Source organism: Prionailurus viverrinus, chromosome F1 (genome assembly GCF_022837055.1).
Source record: "Prionailurus viverrinus isolate Anna chromosome F1, UM_Priviv_1.0, whole genome shotgun sequence".
Lineage (NCBI taxonomy): Eukaryota > Metazoa > Chordata > Mammalia > Carnivora > Felidae > Prionailurus > Prionailurus viverrinus.
This window is the reverse complement of record NC_062577.1, coordinates 50,731,231-50,757,737: the sequence shown is the minus strand read 5'-3', so window position 1 is coordinate 50,757,737 and position 26,507 is coordinate 50,731,231. Positions and strand designations below refer to the sequence as shown.

Genomic DNA, 26,507 nt, shown 5'->3' with positions numbered 1-26,507 from the left:
TCCTTCCCCATCCTCTCTGGAAATCCATTGCTATATCCTTTTTGTTGACTCTTGCCTTGTAGCTCATGTCTTCCTCTTTCTTGGTTTGTGTTTCAGTTCAAGTGTAATATTTCCTCAATGTCTTTTTAAGAAAAGGTACGTGGGAGATAAAATTTTTAAGACCATGAAGGTTTAAAAGTATTATTTGACTACTGCCTTTTTTTTGGGTATAGAATTTTCTTCATAATTTGAAGCTCCATTATCTTCTTGATTCTGATGAAACAATTAAAGCCATTCTGATTCTTGATACCACATATATGATCTCTGTGGTTTCTTTCTCCCTCTCTACAACTAGTAGATTCTCTTTTTACTCCCAGTGTTAAGAAACCACAATATATAGGTCTATTTTCATCCATTGTTGTAGGGATTCAATCTGGCAACTACTGTTCCATCAGTTCTGCACAAGTTTCATTCCCTTTGTTTTCCCCTGTCTTTCTAGAACTTTTTTGCGGTGCTCTACTGTTCCCTTTTTTTCTTCTACCTCTTTGATTTTTTGCTTTTCTTTCTTGGAGATCTCCTCGGTTTTAACTTCCTAATCTAGTAGAAGAATTTTAATTAGACTATAATGTTTTTAAATTCAAAAGGCCTTTTCTTATTCTCTTGATGTTTTTGTTTCTTTATACCACACAGTCCTGTACCATGCATAAACTATCATCTCTTATCTCACTGATAGTGCTAATAATAATGTTCTTCCTTTTGAAGATAATGTTTTTTCTTTCTAAGATGCATTATGGTTTTTGTTTACTTGTTTGGGATAATTTACATGTGACATGTTTTGTTAAGGTGTTTGATAATATTTTGTTGCCTTTTCATGTTTAAGAATATGTAAGAAGCTGACTGGATATGTCATGTGATATGGATGTATGTGTGTGGTTGGGGCTGTTTTCAATGAGATCTTATGGAGTATTCTGAATAGGTTATTATTATTTTTTTCAGGTAATGACCAATGTCAATATATTCAGTTTAATCTTGGCCTGGTTTCTTGGCCCAAGAAAATGTTTTTCAGTTTCTGCCTGGATGATTTTGCATTCAGGATTCTGACAACCTAATAGGAAAGTAAGGCTGGAGCTTTCGGCATTCAATATGCGGTATGATCACTAACTTCCCTTGTTCTTCCTCTGGTACTGATGCCCCGTGTATATGTAAGAGTCCCTAGTTCTGAGCACTCTGTTTTACCCTCTACATTAACCTAGTGCTAATGTAACTTATGACCTGTTCTCTCTCTTGGAAGAGTCAGGACCCAGCTAGTCATCTTTCTTGCTGCCCTCCTTGGCTCTTGCTGGCTGTGTGGACCCTCTGAAGTTGGGTTGTGATCTTTGATAGGAGATACTTTACCTTCATGGTGGTGACCCTGCTGGAGCCAGCTCCCCAGTCCGTACCTCAGTTCATTCTATGTTCCCTTCTTTTAGTGTATGTCCCCCCGCCCCAAGGTGCCGTCCATATCTGGGACTAAAGTCACCTCAAGAGAATAAACCAAACTCTGTCCCCACCCCACCCCACCCCTGACTACCATGCTGTAATGCCAAGATTCCTCTGAAGTGGCAGCCTGCAGATTCAGGTTGGTGTGAGAGCAGCCTCTGAAGCAGTTGCCCGGAGTCTTAGGTAGGAAGCAACTTATTTAAGACCTTCCTTCTCCAGGAGTCACGCGCAGAAAACAGAGACATGTAGACACAAATGTATTCAACAAACACTAACAAAGCATTTACTGTGTACCAAACGTGGTTTTCAGTGCTTTGTTTTAGATTACTTTAGCATTTAATCTTGACAACCACCTTATGAGAAAATGATTTTAAAAGGTAGTTATTATCATCAAGCACCATCATCATCAGATAATAATAAGGCTGAAAATGAGGAAACCAAGTTCACAATAATTTGCCTAAGGTCATGGGCAGGATAACTATTGAAGCTCAGATTCAATGCTCATTCAAGCCACTAGGTGATGCTGTCTCCAGGTATATCTCCCCTTTGTTTCCTTCCCTCTTCAAACTACCTCCTTCGGACTCATTCTGCTGAGACCCATCTACTCACCTTACACAAGTGATCTCCTCATCCAGTCCAAGTGTTTGTTACCTGAAACAAGAGCTCATGCACTAACAAATCCTTTCTCTTACAAAAGCCAGAGTCTTACGACTATCATCTTGCTGAAGAAGTCCAGAAATAATACCTTTCCTCGTACCCTAAAGCTAACCCAAAGCTGACCAAAGGTGTGTGTCTTTTAGTAAGATTTGCCCTCATCTTCCCTTAGAGAAAGCCTTAGGAAACGAGGACTTTAAAAGAAATAAAGTGCGCAGTTACCCATCTGCAAGTCATTATTCTTGTTATATTAGAGAGATTACAAAATGACCCTGGATGGTCTAGCATCACAAACACTGTAAGAAGATATTTAAGATGGAGAGAGTGATTAAGTTTTAAATAGAGGTTAGGGAAAAAACAGATTGATGTAATTTATCCCTTATATTGGGTAAGAGGTGACCTCTGAGAAGTAGCACATCGCCAAGGAATAAGAACAAAGACTTCAATGGGGATGAGTTAGTAAGGGAAAGAGAAGGCAGGCGTGCCTGGCACATTCAGGATGTTTAACAATGAAAAGGAAGATAAACTCACACTTAAAAAACATCAGGTGCTGAACACTGGCTCTACTAATTCAGTGTGTATGTCTGACGAAGAAAAAAAAATTAATCAGGAAACACAATTACTGAGAAAAATAAAATAAAATCTGGTTGCAAATACTTAGAAGCTGCAAACCTAATGGCTCCACTTCAGTAATTCTCCGATTATTTCCCTCAAGTTTTCTTTACATTCTTTTCCCTTTAAACACCAGGGTGTCTTAAAAGGGGCGTATTGATTGAACTGGCCACGTCAAGAATAGAAGGAGGGAAAGGTCAGAAATTTCTATTGGCTTTCCGTTGCAATGTTAGTTTGCCCAGATTTTCCATGCTGTTTAATGAAGTACCAATTTAGAAGGCTAACGAGAACATTTATAATTTGTGCTTGACATGACTGTGTTAAACTTGACTATTTAATTACCGAATTAATTTTATGATTATAACTATTGTATTGCACAATGTTTATGATGTAAACATTTGGGGACTTTTAAATATAAAAATACTTAATATCCCTAGACTGTCCCAGTGTGTAAGTAGCTATCAAATTTAAAAGGTCTAAGAAACATGTGAACAGCTATAAAATAAATATATACCCTTGATAGAGCACTACAATTTGTACAGCACAATTGCTTTTCTAATATCGTTTGCCCTTGGATCTCAGTTGTGCTTCACATGTTTGATGTACTTGAAAAATCTGTATTGTCTCAACAACAGCTGGCCCAACCATGAAGTGATAATAGTAGCATTTCATGACAATTATGGTGAGGACAGCTTTAATGAAAGGTTGTTGCCTGAAGTTAGCAAATCCCCCACTCTTGTTAACAGTCAGAATTTACCATGCTATTACTAAAGAAAGAAACAAACAAAACACACACCCCCAAAAAAAACAAACCAAAAAATAAACAAACCAAAACAAAAATCTACATTGCTGAGTATTCAGTGGACCAATCTATGTCATTACATCAAGACAATGACGAAGCCCATGTTTTTCTCTTGATAAAAAAGCAGAAGTGATTTTCTTTAAAAGGTCTGAATTTTATGTATTAGCTTTCCATTATTTGTTTTTGAAAAGGCAATGATACCAAGTACTAGTCAGTTGCTCTACCCATTGGAATACAAGTAGATGTGGAAGCTGCCATGGACAATAAGCCATTCAGTGGATGCTATGTCCTCATAAACCATATACATTTTCTAGTGAGGATCCCAAGACCAATAAAGAGACTAGAAAACAAGGGAAAAGTGTGGACTGCCACAGCTACAAGAAGATTGAAAACATAACACTTAGGGATCCCCGTTGTGGCACAACCTTGTTCTTATTTGGATCATGAAATCCTCATTCTAGGGCCATACAGCAAGTTTGCAGCATAGCTGGGCTTTTAGAACTGCTTTTATCACCGTGGGAAGGTGTGCTCTTTTAGGTTCTATTCTTGTTCTGTCCAATATGGTAACCACTAGCCACATGGTTATTTCAATTAAAATTAAATAAAATGAGAAGTTTAGTTCCTTAGTTGCACTAGTTACATTTCAAGAACTCAATAGCCACATACGATGAAGCCACAAAGGAAAAAGCAAATCTACTTTTGCTAGCTCTATGTAATTTTCACTCATTAAAAAAGGAAAAATCCCTTTCTAAAGTTATCTAAGCTTGGGTACAAATGTTGAGTTACATTGGACAGGTTTGAACAAATCAAAATTAAAATTCATTTCAAAAATCTAGAAAACAAATCTAAGCATTATCACATTTGGATTCTGTGTTTACCTGAGGTAATGGCAGAGAATCAAAAGTAAAATCATTTATAGCAGATGAGCATAAATGAAACCCTCTCTTGATTTGTTATTACCTGTTTAGCTTTAGGGACCAGGGAGTAATAAAAGCAGCAAATAGTACATAGGTGGCCTGAATAAGTTAGTGATCCTTCCAAAGGTACAAACTTCCAATGAGTGATTAGTTTAAGCCCCAGTAAAACCTAGCACAACAAATGTGATTTATAGTAATTATCCCAGTTCTTCCCTATAGGCTTTTCCAGATGATTTGTGATAGAGTCCGACTAAATACCGTATTGGAATAACAGTCTGGAATAACAGTCTTTTACATTATAATGCACTAAAACACACTTCCCTTTAAATATTATATACTTGAATTTTTAAATAACATGCATAGTTTCTGGGACAGTGTTATACATAATTTTTAGTTAGTGAAGAAATAGAAATTTTAAAAAGTATATTTTCCAATCATAGGGTCAACTTATAGGAGGTATGCAGGTCAGATGAGCACAAGTTGGGTGCAAAGAAAAATGAGTGTCAGAGAGGAAATGGCAGTGTTATTCTGAATATGGTTGCACACCTCTACATCAGATAATTCCTTAACCCAGTCACCATCATCTCGTGTGTCCTAGGAGAAACCTCGATTCTCCTCTGGGGGGGGGGGGGGCGGGGGAGGGGGGTGGTTGCCATAAGAGAGTAAGTAAAACTCAAAGAAAGCTATTTGGCTGAAATGTCACTTGGACATCTGTAGGACCAGGAGTCAATCACGAGTGCTAACATTATTTAAAAAGAGGTTGTTTAAGGATCTGTAGAGATGGTATCCTTAGTCTTTGGCCCGGTCATTATCATCTCCAACACCAGGATACAAGGACACCAGGACTCAACAGCCTTAGCATGCGTGTCTCACCATGTCGTTAGCATGCATATCTTAGGCAAGCATCAGCAGCCCAGCTACCACTTGGAGCATGAGCTGGAATAGCAGGCAGCCCCATAGCAGTTCAGAGACCAAGTAGCAGATACTGGAGCTGAGGGGGCTAGATTACAGCACACTCCTTAATCACTCCTTGACTTGTTCGTGGTGAACGCTGAAATTTTTGCCATGGAAAACTTCAAACAACAGATGCACACACAGAAAAAAGTGTAGTGAACTCATATGTACCCATCACCCCCTTTAACAATTATTAATTCATGGCCAAATGTATTTTCCTTCATCTATTCTACTCTGCCTACTAGATTGTTTTTAAGTAATTTTTAGGGTATTTAAAGGAAACAGGTTTTTCTCTACCCTGAATTAGGACAGATAAATAATGACCTTTGACTCCTCCTTTGACCTTAAGGACATCAGGGCTTCTGCAGGAAAACAGAGAAGTGTGTGAAGTGGTTTCATAGAAGCAAGGGCAGGAACTATGGGAACAGGTAATACCATGGCTGGCAGGAGGCTGAGGAGGAACCCGAAGGGCCTGCTATCTAGGCTGAATTGCAGAGGACAAATAAGTTAGTCAATGGAAGAAGGGAAGGATAGATTTCCAGGTGGAGGAAACGGCACGTAATGACTCGATGAATCAAGCGCATTTATAAAAGTCTTACTTTGTACATTGCCTTGTATGCCAAGATTGCAAAGATGGGGAAGCCCTCATTCCTCAAAGATCAGTAGAGTGAATGTGTGTAAGACACATGTGAGTACGGATTTCAAAGAAGTTGATACATTCAAGATACTGCCAGCATTCAGAAATATTAGAGAAGGTATTCATGTGGTGGTTGCAGTGGTACAAATTGCAGTAATAGCACCATAGGACAAGATTCTGTGAGGAGCAGCAGCTGGAGGAGAACGGAGACACCACATGATGTGGTGTTTGTTGTTTACAAAAGGAATTATCTAGAATTTGATGTACCCAGACCATGGAATATTTTTAAAACTACCGTCTTTTTTTTGTTTTTAAGTTTCATTTATTTACTTTGAGAGAGACAGAGCAAAATCAGGGGAGGGGCATAGAGAGAGAGAATCCCAGGAAGGCTCTACACCATCTGTGGAGCCAGACACGAGGCTCTAACTCACAAACTGTGAGATCATGACCTGAGCCGAAATCAACACTCAGACACTTAACAGACTGAGCCACCCAGGTGCCCCAAAACTACCTTCTAATATGAGCATGATCTTTGAAACATTTGAGTGGGTACTTTCGATTATGATAACTGATGTTTGTATGAATATAAACAGTGATTCTTTCTTTAGAGGAAATACACTTATTATTATGAACTTGCAAGATTAGGTCAGAAAAAAATTTCAGATAATTACAATTACAATTACAATTACATGAATAGCTTCTGAATGTCTTAAAGTATTCTCCAAAGAATAATAAAAATAATTGCAAATTTTTTATATCAGTTAGATTTCTGTGTAAGAATACATAAACTCCTCTAGATTTTTCAATTGGAAAGGTATTTAATAAATGGAAGTGGTACCTACCTAAATACATTGGGAGGTTTGGCATAAAGAAGTTGGCAGGAAGGGGGGTTGTTACAAGTAGGTTTTCATGTCATACCTGAACTGCAACAGAAATTTGTTAGTGGTACCCAACATCACAGCTACCCCATAGTCCCAAATCTAATGGAGTCACAGAATGCAGAGCTCAGCTGTCCACTGAAAGTTTACCTCTGCTAAAGCCTATGCTTCAACTGCTACAAGACAAGAAATGCCCTCTCCTCCATTCAAAACTCATTACAGTCAACCTCCCTGGAAAAAAGTCAATTATCTTCAGAATTCTTGCACCATGGGAATTTAGAAATATATATCCCAAGGTCCCAGTCCTTGCAATACAAAGAGAGAATAGAGATAAATAACAATGAATTCTAATCACCAGTGGACAATATCCAACATGGTATTTAAAATTAGAAAATTGAATTATCCCAATGAATTTAATGTTATCATCCAATATTAATGCTGAAATGTGTAATACTACCAGGTCTATTTGTGAATCCTTAGTAAAATTTTGGGAGGCGAATTGTATTTAGAAACCTAGTTCTGAATCCTACATATGATCATTGCTGTTCAGGTAACATTGGTTCTGTGCCCTTTTAGCAAATAGAGCTAGAAAATTATTGTTATTTTTATCATTGTTGTTATTATTAATCATCATCCTACACTGATACCTCTAATTCAAATTCAACTATATAGGTTTCTTTATCACCTAAGCCATTCCACATTTGTGTATTTGTGTCTCTTTTCTAAGGAGAAAGGTGCTTTTAAAACAATATATAGGGGCACCTGGGTGGCTCAGTCGGTTAAGTGTCCGACTTCAGCTCAGGTCATGATCTCGCGGTTTGTGAGTTCAAGCCCCGCGTCAGGCTCTGTGCTGTTGGTTCAGAGCCTGGAGCCTGTTTCAGATTCTGTGTCTCCCTCTCTCTCTGACCCTCCCCTGTTCATGCTCTGTCTCTCTCTGTCTCAAAAATAAATAAACGTTAAATTTTTTTTAAAACAATATATATACTTTATCCTACTTTACCAATATAATAATTTTAGAGTTGTTACACAAATACCACCCCCACTCCCCCAAAACTACTAAGTTCAAGATGTTTCTTTTTTGGCATTTCCATTTATCTTTAGAATGCTTCAGAGTATTTGTTCATAAGTTACTTGATTTAAAGTTTTTTTTTTCTGTTCTTATAATCTTATTTTGGTGTAGAATTAGTTTAATTTCTTTCTCTCTGAATTCAATTTTCTATTTTTTTCTCTTTCATTTACTTTTTAAAGTGTAGAATATATACATGGCTTAAAATTTTGAAAGGCATAAAAAAAGTATACTCAGAGAAGTTTCACTTTCATTTCTATTGCATTTGTCCTCATTCCCACATCTTTTTTTTTTCGTTTCTGGTTTATCCTTACTGTGCCTCCAGTAGGACTGTTCTTTCAGTCTCTGATTGTTCTCTAGGTCCAGAGTTTTTTTGTGTGGGAAAAGATGTACTTCCTTTCTAGGAAAATATTCATATCATTTCTTTTATGTATGGAGTGAGTGAGTATTATAATATGAATTGCTAAGTGGATGCTCCTGGAACTGTCTCTGCTCCTGACAAAATAAATACCACATCCCAGGAGGGATTGATGAGATTGTACACGACTGGTGTTTCCAATCTCATATCCATTAATCTTGCCACTTTGGTCTGTGCATAAACCATGAGTCAAAGAGAATGACTGTATCTTAAAATGACTTAATCAGGTGGTAATGCCAGTGTTTGTGGTTAGAGATGTGATGTCTTTACTGGAGCCAATCAACATCAGTTCTGACACCTGATGTATTCATCCTAAATCCTTTGTCTTTCCCTCTCATCTGTCATAAAAGGAAAACAGAAGCATTTAGCCTTCATATTATAGAGACATGTCTTCTTTTATTGACTTGCTTTAAGGCTATGTCAGTTCTCTGGCTTTTTTCTTACTATGGTTAAGTGCTATCTTGATCATCTTGATATTTAATAGAACATCACAGTGGTTCATTACATTTATGGTATTATGCCAACTGGAGCTGATGAGCAGGAAAGTACAAACATCCTACATACTTTACTAAGACATGTGTGCAAGAGGTTGAAATATAATCTCAAGGAAAATCTAGGGTCGTGCCACAATTGTGAAGTTTCTAAAGGTCCAATAGTCTGTGGCATGTTGAGATGTCCTTCCAAAGTGAAAGATAATTTCGTGTCCTTTCAATCATCCACCACACAAAAAAGAGATACAATAGCTAATGGGCATCTGTGGATTTTAGATGTGATACATGTATCATTTGTTGTATGACTCTACCCTATTTTCTGTGCATTCCAAAGGCTGCTAGTTTTTATATGTCTTGGAGCAAGAAATGGGCCTGCATGAGACACAGGGTGCCATACAAGCTACTCAGACACTTAGGCATTATGAGTCAGAAGTCCCAAAAGTCTGTGGTAGATGCTAAATAGCAAGCTTCTACATTAGCCTAAGAGCCAGACTCCTAGTGATTTTTAGGAAGGCTGTATCCTATTCTCACAACACATTTTGTTCATGGAAAATCAGCTCTTGTTTTGCTACTGGAACACAAAGTGACTATGCACCCCCAATTGCCCACTATAAACTGAGTATTATCTAGTCTAGCCAACCATAAAATTGGATGTGCACAGCAGCATTCTCCTGTAAAATGGAAATGGTACGTAAAAGACTAGGACTGAGCAGGATCGGAAGGAATGAGTAAATAGCACTGGTAGGTAGCTTAGACTTCCATCATAGCTGCTCCCACTGTTGTGGGTTCTTCCTTAACTCATGGTTTTGATCAAATGGGGAGTTACCTATGAGTAATTAACAGAAGAAGAAAAAAACTTAGGCCTGACTTACAGATGCATCTGCATGATATTCTGGCTTGAACTAAAAGTGGATGACTCCTCCATTGAAGCCCCACTCAGGAGAAGTTCTGAAAAACACAAGTGAAAGGAAAACTTCCCCGTGGGAAGAACTTCCTGTGGCACGTCCGGTATCATACACAATGGTTTCAGCATTTGACTCATGCTTTTTGGCTCAGTTCATGATCTCATGGTTCTTGAGACTGAGCCTTGCATTAGGCTCTGTGCCGACAGTGGGGAGCCTGCTTGGGATTCTCTCTCTCCCTCTCTCTTTGCTCCTCCCCTGCTCTCTCCCTCTCAAAATACATAAATAATCTTAAACTAAAATAATAAAATAAGATAAAAAGTAAAATAAAATAAAATAAGGTATCTGCTGTACTTCACCTATTCAACCTCTCTCCCCTTCACTCAGTCTCCTGGCAACCACTGATATTTTATCATCTCCGTAGGTTTTCTTTCCCCAGAGTTCATATAATGAAAATAGAGTATGTAGCTGGCTTCTTTCACTGAGAAATATGCATTTAAGATTCATATATGTTTTTTTCATGACTTAATAACACTTTTATTAAGTATCAATGCACATAACACAAAATTTACCATTTTGATCACGTTTAAGTGTACAGCCCAGTAGCATTAAATACATTCATATTGTGCAACAATCGCTGGAGCTTTTTTTATCTTGAAAAACTGAAACTCTGTATCCATTAAACAAGACTCCCCACTTCCCCTTACACCAACCACTGGCAACCTTCATTCTGCCTTCTGTTTCTATGAATTTGGCCATTTTAGGTTCATGTAAGTAGAATCATAAAGTATTTGCCCTTTTGTGACTGGCTTATTCACTTAGCATAGTTTTCAAGTTTCAACTGTGTTGTGGCATGTGTCAAAATTTTCTTTTTAAGGCTGAAAAATTACCCATTGTATTTACATAGTTTTTAATCCACTAATTGGTCAATGGCTATTTTGGCTGCTTCCAGCTTTTGGCTATTGAAAATAACACTGCTATGAATATGAGTGTGCAAATACCTGTTAGCCTGCCAAGCAGTTTCTGGTTGTTACATAGACTGCACTTGGAACTAACATTTATTTATTTTTTGTGAGTTACTGGTGTGTGTCTTTGTTGCAATTTTTAAGTATATTTGTATAACGGTTATATTTTAGTGCAGGAGATTTTAATGTTTGCTATGTCTTATCTTGATCCCCTAAGTATCTTGTTATTTGTTATTTGTTTTTTGTTTTTTGGTTTTTGGTTTTTTTTACTACTTGGTCATTAAAATATGTCTTTAGTTAAAAAAAAAAAAAACCTTTGGATCGCACATTCACATGGAGAGTTAGCAGCTGCAGGATCCAGAATTTATTATGTCTTTGAACATTTCTCTTTAAATTTCATTTGTGTTCTGTTTTTCTTCTCAGGATCCTGAATTTTGCTGATGTTTGCTCTTCGTTTTTCTAACTTACTAAGATCTTCTCTATAATCATTTTTATATCTTTGCCCTTTTGCATCTCATTTGTGTGATTTCTCCAATCTTGCCATCATTTCCCATATTTTTATACTGTTTATTTTATACATAATACTCTAATGACTTTCATCTCTTTAATATTTTTTATTATTTTCTCCAACTTCATGCTGAGCTCTGCTGGCTCATTTTTAATTCCCTCCTTTTGTTTTACAGCCATTGTTCCTCTCTTTTGAGCTCTCTCTCTTCATAGAAATGTTGTCTTTATTTTTTGTGACGATGCTTGATCATTTTTATAGTGTCCTTGAGCAATTTCTTTTGTTATATTTGTTGTTAAACTTATTTTGCTTAAGTTTATTCCTTTCATTTAGAAATTTTCTTATGTTCTTTTCTTTCAGGTTATGTCTTATATTTGAGTGGGGTTGGCTATTTGCTCAAGAATTGTGTGTGTGTGTGTGTGTGTGTGTGTGTGTGTGTGTGTGTGTGTGTTAGGGGAAGGGTAGATAAGGCCAGAAGTTCATTTCATATATATTTTTTATGTTTACTTATTTATTTTGAGAGAGAGAGAAAGAGAGATAGAGCATGGGTAGAGGAGGGGCAGAGAGAGAGAGAGAGAGGAATAAAGAGGGTCTGAAGCAGGCTCTGCACTGACAGCAGAGCTCGAACCCACGAACCTTGAGATCATGACCTGAGCTGAAGTCTGATGCTTAATCAACTGAGCCACCCAGGCACCCTCACCAGTTTATTTCAAAGGTTATACTTGGCTACAAATCTGAGTGGGGCCAGAAGATCTTTTATATACATTTCCCCGCCCCGGGGATAAGTCCTCTATTGGTTTGGATGTTCATGAAGTCTCCATGGCTAATAACTCCGTATTATGGAGTTTTGCAAAGTCACAATTCCTCAGTTCTTCAACCCTCAGCCTGGTGGTCGACTTTAGCCAGAAATTTCATGTCAGCAAGATTTGTTTCTTTAGCTTTTCTTGCTCTATCTTTTTGTTATACTGAATTTAGCTTTTATCAAGAACATTTTCTCTTTCTCCCATTGATCATCCTCCTCTTTCTAGTTTTGTCCTGTTTTCTGTCCTAATTGAAGGATGACTGGATAGGACTTTTAAGACTATACTGATTTGATGCACATTCATGCCATGTTTTGGCACATAGAATGTATACTCATCTCTTAGAACACAGGTTTCCAAGATTTGTTTATTGACATTCTTGTTTGGGGCTCTGCTTCTGCTTCTGCTTCACTGAAGATGGAATTTTGTTATGTTGTTCAATTCTTATATCCATTTAAGTGTGTTTTAAGAAAGGAGGGTGAAATGGAAATATCGTTGATGGCATCTTTAAATGAAAGCTGTGATTCAAGTATTTGAGAAAATATTTCCTCCATTCTCATGTGATACCTCTTCTGATAAAGAAAGAGATGTGTTGTTTACAAATTGGGAGAGCCACAGTTCAATTGCTAAATCTGATACATTTAAAATGTAACATGAAGTTAAAATCTTAGATTCCATATTTTTGTGTTTTCTATGCTTTATACAAATTTTCTTTCAATGTGTTAGTAAAAATCCTTTAACGTGTGGGTTAGACATAATACAATGTTCAAAAATGCTTTGGGATATTTCTACTGCAGTGGGGTCTTCTCTTGCTCATCAGGTATTGTTTATGTCTCCAGTGCGACTGATGAGAGAATGCCCTTATCAGGATGTTAGAAGACACTCCTCAGAGCCTTGATAGAGTTGATGAACTAGAATTTTTCCACACATCAGGGGATCATTAGAACCTAAAGCTAGGGTTTCCTTCTGACCACCAGTTAGATCAGAGTACAGCCTGTGGGCATCTCTTAGGCTTTACATATTTACTCCAAATGTATTGAAAACTTTTATAAAATCAAATCCCAGACTCTTAAGTTTGGCAATGGACAAAGTGACTTCTTTTAGGAGGGGTGGCTGGATTTTGCTTTACTCTTAACTTCAATGTTTCTCCTCCACATTTGGGATCTCTCATTGGTTTACTTGGTTATTCATGGCATAGCCTAGCTCTGTTTAGAATAATTACATATTGTTTTATTAAGATTAGGGAGCATTGGAAATAATAATGCAGAGAACAATAGAAACGTAAATAATCTGGTTTAAAATTAATTTGTCCATTTTCAGCTTTCTCCCTGGTTCCCTGATTGCCTCCATGTGGCAGGGGATGTGTTTAGACATTGTCCCTTAGAAGCATACTAGGGAGTCTTCAAAGACCAGATCCGAATGGGGGAATCCAGAAGTGGGTAGAGGTTTCCTTTCCTTATTTTCCCCTTAGTTTCTTCTTATTGTTGGCGCGAAGACATACCTCCTTTAAGAGCAACAAAGGAATGTTACCTACCCTATTGACTCAAAAAGTTAACTATATCAGAGTATATTCCAATAAATGCAACATGTACACAAAGGACATGTAATATGAAAGAATATTATTTCAATGTTCTAAGACTCATGGCAGGGTGGGGGGTGGGGGAATAACATTAACGTTAAACACTGACACTTACTGAGTGCTTCCTCTGTAGAAGATGCATTATCTCATTTGGTCCTAAGAACAATGACATATGAGGTGGCTATTACTATTTCCTCTATCTGGCAGGCAAGGAAACTAAAGCTTAAAGAGGATGTATAGCTTGCCTAAGGTCACGCAGCTTGTTAATGGTGGAGTCAAAATTGTACCAGTCAGTTTGTTGGATTAAGGTATCCAAATTCTTGCAGCCCATCCCCAGCTTTCCCCTTAGGGCTGGATATGTCGCTAACTTCCTGTATTTTTTTTCAGTGTTTCTGCTGGAACCAGACAGAACATGGATGAGCAGAGATAGGGCAGTATCATGGATCACCAGGAAAATACTCCTTATCCGTGAGCAACTGCATCATGGGGGGAGACTCTAGTCAATTTAGTGCTTAGCTTAGTAGGTGAGCGTCACCATATTTTTCACTGGTGTGGAACCCTGAAAGGAGTTAGAATGATCTTCTTCAGAAGCCAAGGGACAGAAAACTTGAATGCCTCTTAATAAATTAATGTATCATTCCAAATGACCATTTTTTATCTTGTGATAACATAACTGCATTCTTTAAAACACATTTTAAAATGATATCAAATAATAATTATCACAGTGACAAATAGTTTGGTGTACCTCATGCAAAATATAGGTCAATAATGAGAGCTTACATTGAGCTGTGCTTCTTAATTTTTTTCTTGCTATTATTAAGTAAGTTCTATGCCCAATGTGGGGCTTGACTCTTAGACCCTGAGATCAAGAGTAGCATGCTCTACTGACTGAGCTAGGCACCTGTATTAAATTAGTATTTAATGTGGAATTCTTTATGTTTGCCTCTCTTGATGTCTTAACAGGTTATTCTAAGAGAGGTAAAAGAGCTAAGCAAGATTGATAAGGTGATGAAATTAAGATGTGTACAAAAAAGAAACTGGAGAGCCTGTATTCACAAATAATATTTAAATTTTTAACTGATTAGATAAGTAAACCCAGGAAACACTCAAATTGTTTTTTGTATTGTTATTTTTCATCACTAGGGAAGTTGAAGTGTTCTAAAGAAGAGATGCCAGTTTTTAACAAAGCCTTTCTGGAGAGCATCTTTGAAATCATCACCAGTCTTTGCAGGTCTGTGTTCAGATAGAATCGTCTGTGTTGAAAATAAATTGATATACTGTAAAAAGGACTAGCAGGATAATTTATATTCAGCAGAGGCTCAAATACTAATTCAGAGAGAAGATTTCAAGATGAAATGTATCCTGGAGTTAAAAAAAAATCTAATTACCTTGACTACTGCATTTCTTAGCAAACCACATTTTACTTTTGTATATGAGCTATGAAGGCAGTGTTCTAGTAGGGTCTTATGGAGTGTGTTTTTTCATTAAAATCTATAGAATTTGTATATTCATGAGAACAAAAATGATAAAATTTTCAGAAAATTGATTCAGAATGGTCATTTTTAATAAGCATATCTGTCTCTAAAACCAGACTCTTCATTTATATTTTATTAATTACATTTATTTCAAGTCTTATTAGAAAACATGTTGAAATCATACAATTTGGATTTCAAGAAAGAAAAATATATATGATTTGCATCTTCTTACTACATTTTTTTTTTCTATATGCTAGTGGTATGTATTTTTGCTTTTCATCTTCATGGGGGTTCACAATCCTGTTTTTTGTACATTTTGCTAATCCTTCAATTTACAATGTATTTTAGATGCCCTTGCCTGATTAAAGCACCCGAACAAATTACAGACAAGAGAAAAATAACACATGTCACCTTTGCAGGTTTAAGCTATCATAATCTTTAACTTTCCTGTCAAAGGAATTCTTGTCTTCCTTTTGTGCAAATATTTAATTGCTCAGGATAATCCAATTTATGTTGTCAGGAAGTAGGAAAATATAGCGTATTCTGAATATGACCTTCTTTGTTAAATATTCTGCTGGCATCACTCATGGTTGCTGAATTGCACAAGCTATCGAAATAGATCTGGAAGCCAACAAGGACCCTGATTATGAATAACAAGCTATGCTTTATTAATCTTCCAAATAGCTACACAAATGTTCTTTTTCTCCCAACTTCTTGGAAGAAGAGCAGCATAATGGGTAGATCAATGGAGTTAACAAAGAAAAGAACATCACTGTTCGATTTTTAAAGTTTTAGTCTGTTCTTATTATGTTTCTCTTGTTAGCCACAAAGCAATTTAATACTCTTTCTGCTTCCTTATGATATTGCATTTCTTGAAATTAAAAGGTGAATACTATAAGACTTACACCTGTAAGACGATTGATTGTATAATGTATTTGTAAGGCATTTTCATTAATTTTATTACATTGCAAGAGAAAATTCAAAGAGTAGTAAGTGATAGTGAAAACAAAGTAATGATTGTGTAGAGATAAAAGTATATGTGTTAAAATCCAAATTCAGGCAAGTGATTAAAATGCAAACAGAAAATCATTACATCAAGATCACAGAAGACACAACATCTACAGAAAACTCAAAAGCAAACTTAGCCTCTAATTTAAGAGTCAGCCAGGTTTTCAGCCTTGAGCTTAATTAGTAGAACATAAGCGTGGGCATAATGACTGAAAAAAGAGCCTCAACCAAGCCAGAAACAGAGGAGAGTGAGAAGTAAAAATAAGAGGAAAGAAATACACCTAGAAGAATCAAATTAAAAAGGGAACTGATGAAAGAAAGAAGAAGAGAGAAGTTATACAGTGTCCTGATAAAATACATCTTTCAGGTAGGTAAATATATGCATCAGCTTTGCATTTTGAATAACTGTGTCTTCAGGGTAACCAAAAGAGATATGGTTAGCATCTGTTTTACATATTTTAATGAAATATTTAAACATTAATATCAAGTTTAATTAATTGTATATCCCTTGTGTTAGATATTGTTGTTCTGTTATCCTTTTAATTTTTATTGTGAATGTATATCTAATAAGAAATTCCTTTTATTGAGTATGTATCTAATTAACATACATGTATATGTGAATTAGTTTTATGTTTCTTTTAGTGGTTATTTATATGACAGAGTAACACAGATTATCCCAGAAATCAGGAGACTTAGATTCTAGTTCTGCCTATTATTTACTATATTTGAAACATTATTTACTATATATTTCCACTACTGTAAAATGGAAATAGCATTCCCAGCTATGCCTACTCGGGAAAGATGAGTATTTAAGACCACTAGTGGCCATGTCAGTCTTCCTTTACAAACCTGCCCCCACTGAAGAACTGGCCCCTGCCCCTACTCCCACTTACCAGTACCCACATATTCTTTACTAGCCTACAACAATATACCTTGCTATATTAGTCATAGATTCAGAAATGCATTTTTAAGACCAATTTCATTTCTGTGAAATTAGGATCTATTTTATCATGTGTGGGGACTTCTAATCACTCCTGGCTAGCCAACAGCTATGGTTTAGTTGTTATCATATGTGTGAACTTGGTTCCTGATTAGACAGTGACACTCAAGAGTTTCAGTCCACAAACCTTTTTAGAGCCACTTCAAGAAATACACTATGTCTCACATTGACACCTTCTGGTATAAGAAAGTGACAGCATCAAAACTTGGAGAGCTTGGAAGAAAATTCCATTGCCAATTCATTTAATGATATTGTGTGAAAAACACAGACATAAATGGCTCTGGGTTGCAAAGTTATTCAAAAGAGTTGAACTCAGAAAGTAGTGTTAGAAACATTCCAGCCAATTTCTTTTGCTTTCCATTTTCCTTTTTATACATGCACAAATAAAAATTGATGTGTAAGGAAGTCCACTATAGTTTTAAAATGAGTAAACTGTATACAAATTTCAAGTTGTAGGGTAACATTGTGTCATGGTTTAATTGGCAGAATTTTAAATTTTGTAGTGGTACATTAAGTAATAGTGCATCTAACAACCTATAGTGTCTAGGACTTTATGTGATACATTGTTTCTTAAGTGGATTTCCTAAATCAAGTCTCATGCATCAGAAATTTCTTTTCTCCCATATCCATTATAGAACACATTTTCCTAGACTCTTGTTTCTCCTGGGCCTTCCTCTATGTAGATTAGTCAAATTAGACACTGATACCAGCCCTGATAACTTCACAGAAAATAATGGCTTCTGTGCTAATGGACCAACATAATATATTTGCATTTTATCAATGATTTTTTGGAGCCCAGAAGCCCAAGAGTATGATTGTAATGATAGGTATCTCAAGGACCGTGTTGAGCACATGCTAAGACCAACAATTGTTTGTCAGTAACAGCAATTCTCAGGTTTTTCCCATATGCCCTCATCTGGGCTCTATGAGGGAGACCCTTTTTTATTACCATTGTTATTTATTACTCTGTTTATGTAATAATATGTGTATATCATTGAAAATGTGTATAATTCATAAATGTAGGAGAAATGGCAGACATCTTACAAAGAAGACATCTATAGTTTACATTTTCTTATACTTCTTTTTGTCACTTTTTTATTTTTTTTAAGTTTTATTTATTTTGACAGAGATTGAGAGCATGAGCAGGGAAAGAGAGGAGAGAGGAAGAGAGGGAATTCCAAGCAGGCTCCATGTTGTCAGCATGGAACCTGACATAGGGCTCAAACTCAGGAACCATGAGATTGCAACCTGAGCCAAAATCAAGAGTCAGACACTTAACTGACTAAGCCACCCAGGTGCCCCACTTTGTTATTTTTAATATGTTTGTGGGCATGTGTGTGTATAATAGTATTTTCTTCTTTTGTCAGTTAACACTAACAGTTTATCTTGCTATCCAACTCATAGTACACATTATTTGAATGTCTGTACATTCAATCAAGTACATAGACTTCCTTTCCCTATGGTTACAAATTAGGCTTATTATTATTATTATTAGTGTTTATTTATTTTGAGGGAGAAAGAGCAGAGTCGGGGAGGGGCAGAGAGAGAGAAGAAGAGAGAGAATCCCAAGCAAGCTGACAGCACAAAGCCCGACATGGGGCTCAATCCCATGAACCGAACCATGAGATCATGACCTGAGCCGAAACCAAGAGTCAGTAGTCAGATGTTCAACCGACTGAGCCACCCAGACTCCCCAGGCTTATTTTTTAATTTGTATCTCTTCAGAAATATCTTTGAACACAAATCTTTTTTTTCTTGCATAATTTGAATTAATTTCTTTAAGATAAATGCATGACTTCAGAATCCTTTGTCAAAAGGATGACTTTCTTAAAGGTTTTATGTTTTTATCACCAAATTCCTTTCTGAGAGCTTTAAAATCCATTTGTAGTTCTCACAGCAATGAGTAAGTGGACATAAGCACATTTTCCATCAAAGATGAAAAAAATAATTTTTGTAACATTTTCTTCAAGATTCTTTGATTTTCTATTAATATTATTAAGATGTCTGATGCAATCAGACAAGAGCCTGGCTCAGACAAGCGTGTAGCAAAACAGAGCAAAGCAAACAAGCAAACAAAGGAAAGTAAGACACAGAGCATGATGGATAGTAGAATTTGGACACATAATTTAAAAGAATCCACATGAAATCAGGCTGTGATTATAATAACTATTTTTGGCTAAGAATTTCACAATCATTAAGTGGGAAGGGAATTGAAACTTGAGAGCTTTATATAATATCTGTGGTGTGTATTTATATTTCTGTGTAAATTGCATAATTTGGTGCTAATAAAAATATCCGTGTCTGGGCTGAGATATTGCTCTTTTCTGTCATAGCTTTCTGCTTATGAAAGAGTGTCTGTAGACGTACAATTCCTCCAAGTTTACTTTGAAAACTGAGTCTTCTGGGGACATTCACAATTTGAGTATGTTTGCCAAATTTTCCCACTAATCATTTATAACCCTGGGGATCTTTCACTGCCTGTTTACATGGCCCTGTTACCTGTGGGCTTTTTCTTTTCTGAGCACTTTTGTGTTTCACATGCTGTGATGTGGTGACAATTAAATGTTACTACTTTAAATGGGAGCAGGACCTGTATGATTGAGGCACAAGTGTGTCCATTGTTAACACTTTCTTTAAGCTATTAAATGTCCTCCCTAACTCACAGAGAGATCAGCCTTTTTATGCTTTATCACTTAGATTAACTTTCCATGTTGGTTTCACTTACAAAAATCCTAACCTAATTTGTGATCCATAAGGAAAATGCATCAATTAATCTCCGTAAAAAAGGTTATTATTGGGGCGCCTGGGTGGCGCAGTAAGTTAAGCGTCCGACTTCAGCCAGGTCACGATCTCACGGTCCGTGAGTTCGAGCCCCGCGTCGGGCTCTGGGCTGACGGCTCAGAGCCTGGAGCCTGTTTCCGATTCTGTATCTCCCTCTCTCTCTGCCCCTCCCCCGTTCATGCTCTGTCTCTCTCTGTCCCAAAAATAAATAAAAAATGAAAAAAAAATGAAAAAAAAAGGTTATTATTGTTTTAGATGTATATCCCAGAAATCTGATTGTTTCCCCAAATCTTTCCATTGTCTTAATCATACCTTTGACATCTTAACATATCTATAAATAATTTCATATATCTATGTATATATATCTTTCTAATCCATATAAAAATTTTGATTACATAATTGGAAAATTTAAATTTTGTGATAGTATTTTTTTTTTATCTCTTCTATTCCATCTACTATATATTTCCCTTCTGCTTACAAAACATGGCAACATCTTTCCTTGATTCTGGTACATTTAACTACTGTATCCCCTACCAACTATTTACTGCATGCGTTTATAAGAAAGCATGTGCCTTATCTTTCACTTAACACTAGTATTACACATCACATGCGATCTAACTTGTGTACTCACTGTTCTTCTCAAATTACTCATTCCAGCCCTGCTATTGATTCTCTAACATGAGAAAGGATTTTACAGTCTTCATTAAGTTGATCTAACTAATGAGCACCTACTCTTTCCTAAAATTTCTATTTACCTTGATCTTGGAGATAATGCGATTATAATTCTACCATTCCCTAATCTCCTTTACGATTACATGTACCTTAAACATAGATATCAGGGCAAATCTTCAGATCTGGAATTCTCTTCTATTGCAGTGGCCTGAATGAAATCAATTTCCATATTTGTGTGTTTTCTGTCTTTGATCCTGTCTTAGAATAGTCTCCCCCAATTCATTTCCTTCTACTTTGTATGATCTTGAACTCTCCAGATACTTCATCTATCTGACTCTTTTAAAATTTTTATTAAAAAAATTTTTTTAACATATTTTATTTTATTTTATTTTATTTTATTTTATTTTATGAGCACAGAGCATGAGCAGAAGAGGGGCAGAGAGAGAGACACACAGAATCAGAAGCAGGCCCTAGGCTCTGAGCTGTCAGCACAGGGCCCAACGTGGGGCTTGAACCCACAAATGTGAGATCATGACCTGAGCCAAAGTCAGATGCTCAACTGACTGAGCCACACAGGCACCCCTTATCTACTTGACTCTTAATAGTTGTTCCGTATGGTTCAGCTGACACTTTATTCCTTTTTGAATTACAACTCTTTGAAAATTCTCAAATTCCACCAAATGGCACTTCTCTTTGAAATTTCATGTCTATACTTTCAACTGCTTACTGAGTCTCTTTCATAAACATGAATTTATTGTTCAAATTCAGCACATGCCAAACCAAACTCATAATTTCCCCCCTCCCCATTTTATCTGGGTCTTCCTCCTGTATTTTCATTATTGGTATACTGGCGTTGCTATCTATTCAAGTTCCTGAAACAGGAAACCGAATATATCTTTGACTTTTCCCTTATATCTAATATCCAATTAATCACTCTCTCCTCTTTATTTCTTCTCTTTGCTGATTTAATTCAGACCTTCATCATCTCTCACTTAAAAAGCTGCATAAATCCATACTTACTTCTCCTGCCTTAGCTCATAATCTCCCCACAAATCATTCTCAGCAGTGTTACTAAAATTGTCTTTAAGAATGCAAATCTGATCATGTTCTTCAGTTATAAAAAGAACCTTAACTTGGCACTGGGGTTCTTCGGTATTTGGACCCAGACAATCTCTCCAAAACTCAGATCCTCCAAACTCCATCTGTGTTACAAAAAATAAATGTCAAAATGCTAAGCTACCTGCCACGCTGCCCAGAGACTCCCTGCGCTCCTGCTCATGTTCTAACACTGGCTGGAGTACGCATTCTCCTTTCATTGTCCTGATTTCTTTAAAACTCCATGCAAACATTTCTTTCCAGACAGATTTCATTTCACACACATATCTCTTTTTGAATCTTGAGTGTTCCTCCTATATTCTCTTCTACAATTCATATCACACCACATTATAATCACTCAATTGTTTCACCCATTCAAGCTCTCTATACAACTACAGAAATGAAAAGGTCCACTCTAATTATTTCCACATTCCTATAAACCAGTACAGTGCCTTGCAATTTTCATTTATGGCTCCTGGAGGAAATTCTGTTCAGACTTCTTCCCTGCCACTTGCAACACTGCAAGAACTTTGGTGCTGAAGTTACTTAGCTCTCCTCTAGGCGATATTGGCTTATGTCTTTCTTCATGGGGATGCTGAAAACAAAACTACATCCCAACCATTTGTTACCTTAGTGAGAGAAGGCATCAACTATGGTCTGAATGTTTGTGTACCTCCCTCCCAAATTCATGTTTTGAAATCCTAACCCTCATAATGATGATGTTAGGAAGTGGGGGTTTTGGCAGGTGATTAGGTCATGAAAGCCAAGTTATCACGAATGGGATTAATGCCCTTAAAAAGGGGGCCCAAGAAAGCCCCCCTGTCCCTCCAGCTATGTGACGTTATAGGGGAAAATGACAGTGTATGAGGAAGTGGGCTGTCACCAGACACGAAATCTGCTGGTGCCTGGGTCTTGAACTTTGCAGCTTCCAGAAGTATAAGAAATAAATTTTTGTTGCTTATAAGCCACCCAGTCTATAAGATTTTTCTGTGGCAGCACAAATAGACTAAGACAGCATTCCTTCTCATAAAACAAATTTAAAAAGTTATGCTAAGGTAAAGACCCTTTGTATGAATGAAAAGATGGATGGTTTCATCTGTGTACTCTGGGAAAAGCCACACAGCACAAGTTTTGAGAATAACTAATCATCCAATGAATGGTTTTACAGAAAATTTACCTCTTGCTGTATACACTGCTATATGTTTCTCTAAGCCAAGAACCATGACCATTTTTAAAACTTTATTTAAAAGGTATTCTTACTTAGAAAACATCAGGGTGGATTGTCTGTACCAGAGAAGTATTGACATAATTTCAAACTATTTTCCATAGATTTTGTCTTATTGCCTAGAATCTGGGTGCTAGGTTTTTCATTAACACATCTCTAGTTGTTTTAAAATCACCTGTAGTTTCTGAGACTCTCATTCCATCAGTTTTATTACTCTGTCTCTCCAATGAAGAAAATAACAAATGTCAGCTGTTTTTACCTTCCTCTGAATTTCAAGTACAAAGTTCCATTTTTCATGGAACATGCAGGCAACATACAGGATTTGAATATAATCTTTTTAGTCAGATACTCTATTGTTCTCTTTAAAAGCATCATTTTCAGTGGCAATGAAACTAGTTGAGGTTTTTCGGTCTGACAAACCTAGTTTCAATTCTGACTCTATATGGGACACTGTGAGACTGTTGCCAATTCAATCATCCTGTCCAACCCTGGCTTTCTCATTTGTAAAATAGGAATAGTTGTATTGACTCAGGAGCATGAGCTGATGTTTTCTTGCTTAATATCCATTTCTAACTCTTTTTTCCTAAAATTCTGACATTATTCAGGTGTCGACCCATCATCCACAGGCATTTATCTCAAGTAAAGCTGACGTGACCTTAGAGATCTGTCTAATTGTAATCCCATTTCCTCTATCAATGGTTGTTTTAGGAATAGACATATGTAAGTGTGTCTCAATTTCTAACACTTTCTGGACCCTGATAAATTTTATTCAACACTTTTTTCAAAAGTTATAATTGCCCCAAAGCTGTACATTCATTGCGTGAGTATGGGGGTGAAAATTGTTTGCTTAACCATCACCACCACCAAGGCTCTCTCTTCCTTCTCCCAATTCATTCTGGGATCTTACATTTGCTAAAAACTGAGGATCCCTTGAAATGCCAATGGTTTTCTCAACTGGTTCGTTTAGAGTAATTCCATAAATTGAGGGAGGCACATCTGATCTCAGTTTCTGTTGCCTCTGCCTACATGGAGCTGGTCAGGGAGGCTATGAGTAGAATGGGTGTTGATAGGAATGAAGAATATGGCCAGGGACTATATAAGTGGTTTTGTGTTTTTATAAATTTGACTAAAAGTTTAAAAATAACCCTCAAGAATATCTTTTCTGGTAACTCTATCAGAGTATATACGTGCACACACACATACACACTATGTTCACCCTGCAAAATAATAACTCTCAACATTTTCCATGAAGGGCACAGTCATCTTCCTGTATTCTCTCTAGGGCCCCCTCATGTAGACATACAACAATTGAAGCAATGGACAAATCAGCTCTCTCTAACCTCTAGGACTCTCCTTTGACCATGGGCTATGGTAACAGCATGTTCAGTTTGTTCTACCATATTTCAGAATCATCCCACCCTAGTGTCTATCTTATTATTTGAAATGCTCTCCAAATATATCTCTGTACAAATGTTCCAGGCAAACTTATATTATCATTACCTTCCAAATATATTATTTGGTCTTTCTTAATCTGCTTCCCTGACCCCTACTCCTCAGACCATCTCTTACTATCCTTTTTATTTGCCTCACATTTCTGAGTGCTCTTCTCTGCAGAGCTGGTCACAGAAGGGATATAAGCAAAATCTTAGAGGTAAAAATCTTTTCCCAAGCCCTGCTTCCTGAGATCTGAAGTTATATAGAGCTGTCAAAGTGGACCAGGATGGGCCCACTGAGGGTTCACTGGCAGAGTAAAGCAAGGAATTCACTGAAATAGAAAATTACCTTTTACCTAGGAAAGGGGTTGTATGGGCTAAAATCAGAGCTTAGAACATGAGCATAAGAGTTCACAGAGGTAAAGCTTTTTCTGGAAGAGAGAGCACCTAAGTTTGAAAAAGAAAAGAAAGAAGAGAGAGAAAAAAATATATATAGTTTATAAGAAGATACATATATCTTATGTATTTTTATAATGTGTAAGATATAATGTATATAATGCAAAAGCAATAAAATATCTATCTATCTATCTATCTATCTATCTATCTATCTATCTATCTATCTATCTATCTTCCCGTCCATCATCTATCTATCTACTGAGAGAAATCCATCTTTAGGAAAAAGGGAACATGTCTCAGCACTGTGCTTTGGGAAACAATGCCTGAGAACTAGTGTTGTGACTTTGAAACTCAATTTTTGTGCTTCTCTGCAACCTGTGCAGGCATTTGAACCAGCAAGAGCATCATCTTGTATAAAAGACTGTGAAGATCAAACTACATTTTCAAAACAACAGGCCAACAAGATGCAGTAGAAGTAGGGGACTATCAAAACTTTAATTTTATGTCAAATTGGCATTTAGAAACAAACATATCTCATTTGTATCTGACAAGAATTTGGGGGTTATTTAAGGTAGACTCAATTATTCCTGTCATGGAATGTAGGTGTTTGGATGATAACATCTAAAAACTAAAGCCAAATAAAGCTAGTAAAACCCAATTGCGTTGTAAAAATTAAATAGGGGAATATCAAAGCTACCTGCAGCTAAAATACATCACAAGAGCAATTTCATCTTCCACTTGAAACACAAGGAAAAAGCAATTAATAAAACTGTTTCAATAACTCTTCCAGCTAATGAAAGAAATTGCTTGCCAACCAAGAGATACAACTTTGGTAATCATTGAAAGGTGGTTGACATGGTATGAAGGTGTACATACGACACATGTCACACTGCAAGGAAGTGTGATTTTGAGGGAAAGATGCATGCATAAATATTTCTGTGAAATTAGATGCAGTGAAGCCACCATTATGCCAACAGAACTGACTTTTACCATTGCAATGCTAGGTTCAGGAATTTTAAAAAGTACTTTTTTTTTTTTTTTTGCATAATGTGAACTTAACAGAAGAGTCTGTATCTGATAGCCATGCTATTGCAGATGGGGTTACTCTTAAGAATTTAAAACGCAAACTATCAAGGTGAAATATTATAGGTCAGGGCAAATGTTCAACACAGAGGAATATGGTCTGTACTGGAAGAAAATGCCTTGAAAAAGATATATATTCAAGGAGAAGCATGAGGCAGGGTTGAAAACAGCCAAGGTTTGTCTTTGTGGAAATGCATTAGGCATTTTGATTACTTTTGGCTCTTCCAATCCCATTATATTAAATATTAAGAAGAAAAACCTCTTTCGCATGTATATAGGGTCTAATGGAAATAAATTTTGCTGGGGTACAACTCTTTTTTCTTTATTTCATAACATTTTCATGGTAGAATGGGGACAAGTATCCTGCTTCACAAATCTTCAGGTTAAGATTGTGCACATGACAGATTTTTCTATATTTGCATGAGAAAGATACATGTTTTAGTAGTTTCATATTACAAAGTCCCTCAAGATAAACTTTTCATGACAATCAATCATTAATTTTCCTGAAAAAAGGAAAAACTAGTGATTAAGTATATCTGCCCCCAAATCAAAGTCAATGGGCCCATTCAATAATACCAAAGCTTTGGTACAAGGATGCATTCTGAATAATGGTAAGGGGACCAGTGGTCACATCTGAGTGTCTTGGATTTTGTTGTGCTCTAATATGAACATTTTCTGAGCAAGGCAATAACCTTATGATC

At 36.5% G+C, this 26,507-nt stretch overlaps 1 long non-coding RNA gene across 2 annotated transcripts in view; it reads left to right on the top strand.

Moving 5' to 3' along the window:
• LOC125155588 (uncharacterized) overlaps positions 1 to 15,154 on the top strand; it is a 63,798-nt gene extending 48,644 nt beyond the window's left edge. Inside the window, exons 4-5 of one of the 2 annotated variants that reach the window (XR_007148284.1) lie at positions 14,026 to 14,106; positions 14,782 to 15,154. This is a non-coding gene — a long non-coding RNA (uncharacterized LOC125155588). Of the gene's footprint in view, positions 1 to 14,025; positions 14,163 to 14,781 lie in introns of both variants that reach the window. The other variant, XR_007148283.1, reaches the window with a different exon arrangement.
• Positions 15,155 to 26,507: the final 11,353 nt, after the last annotated feature.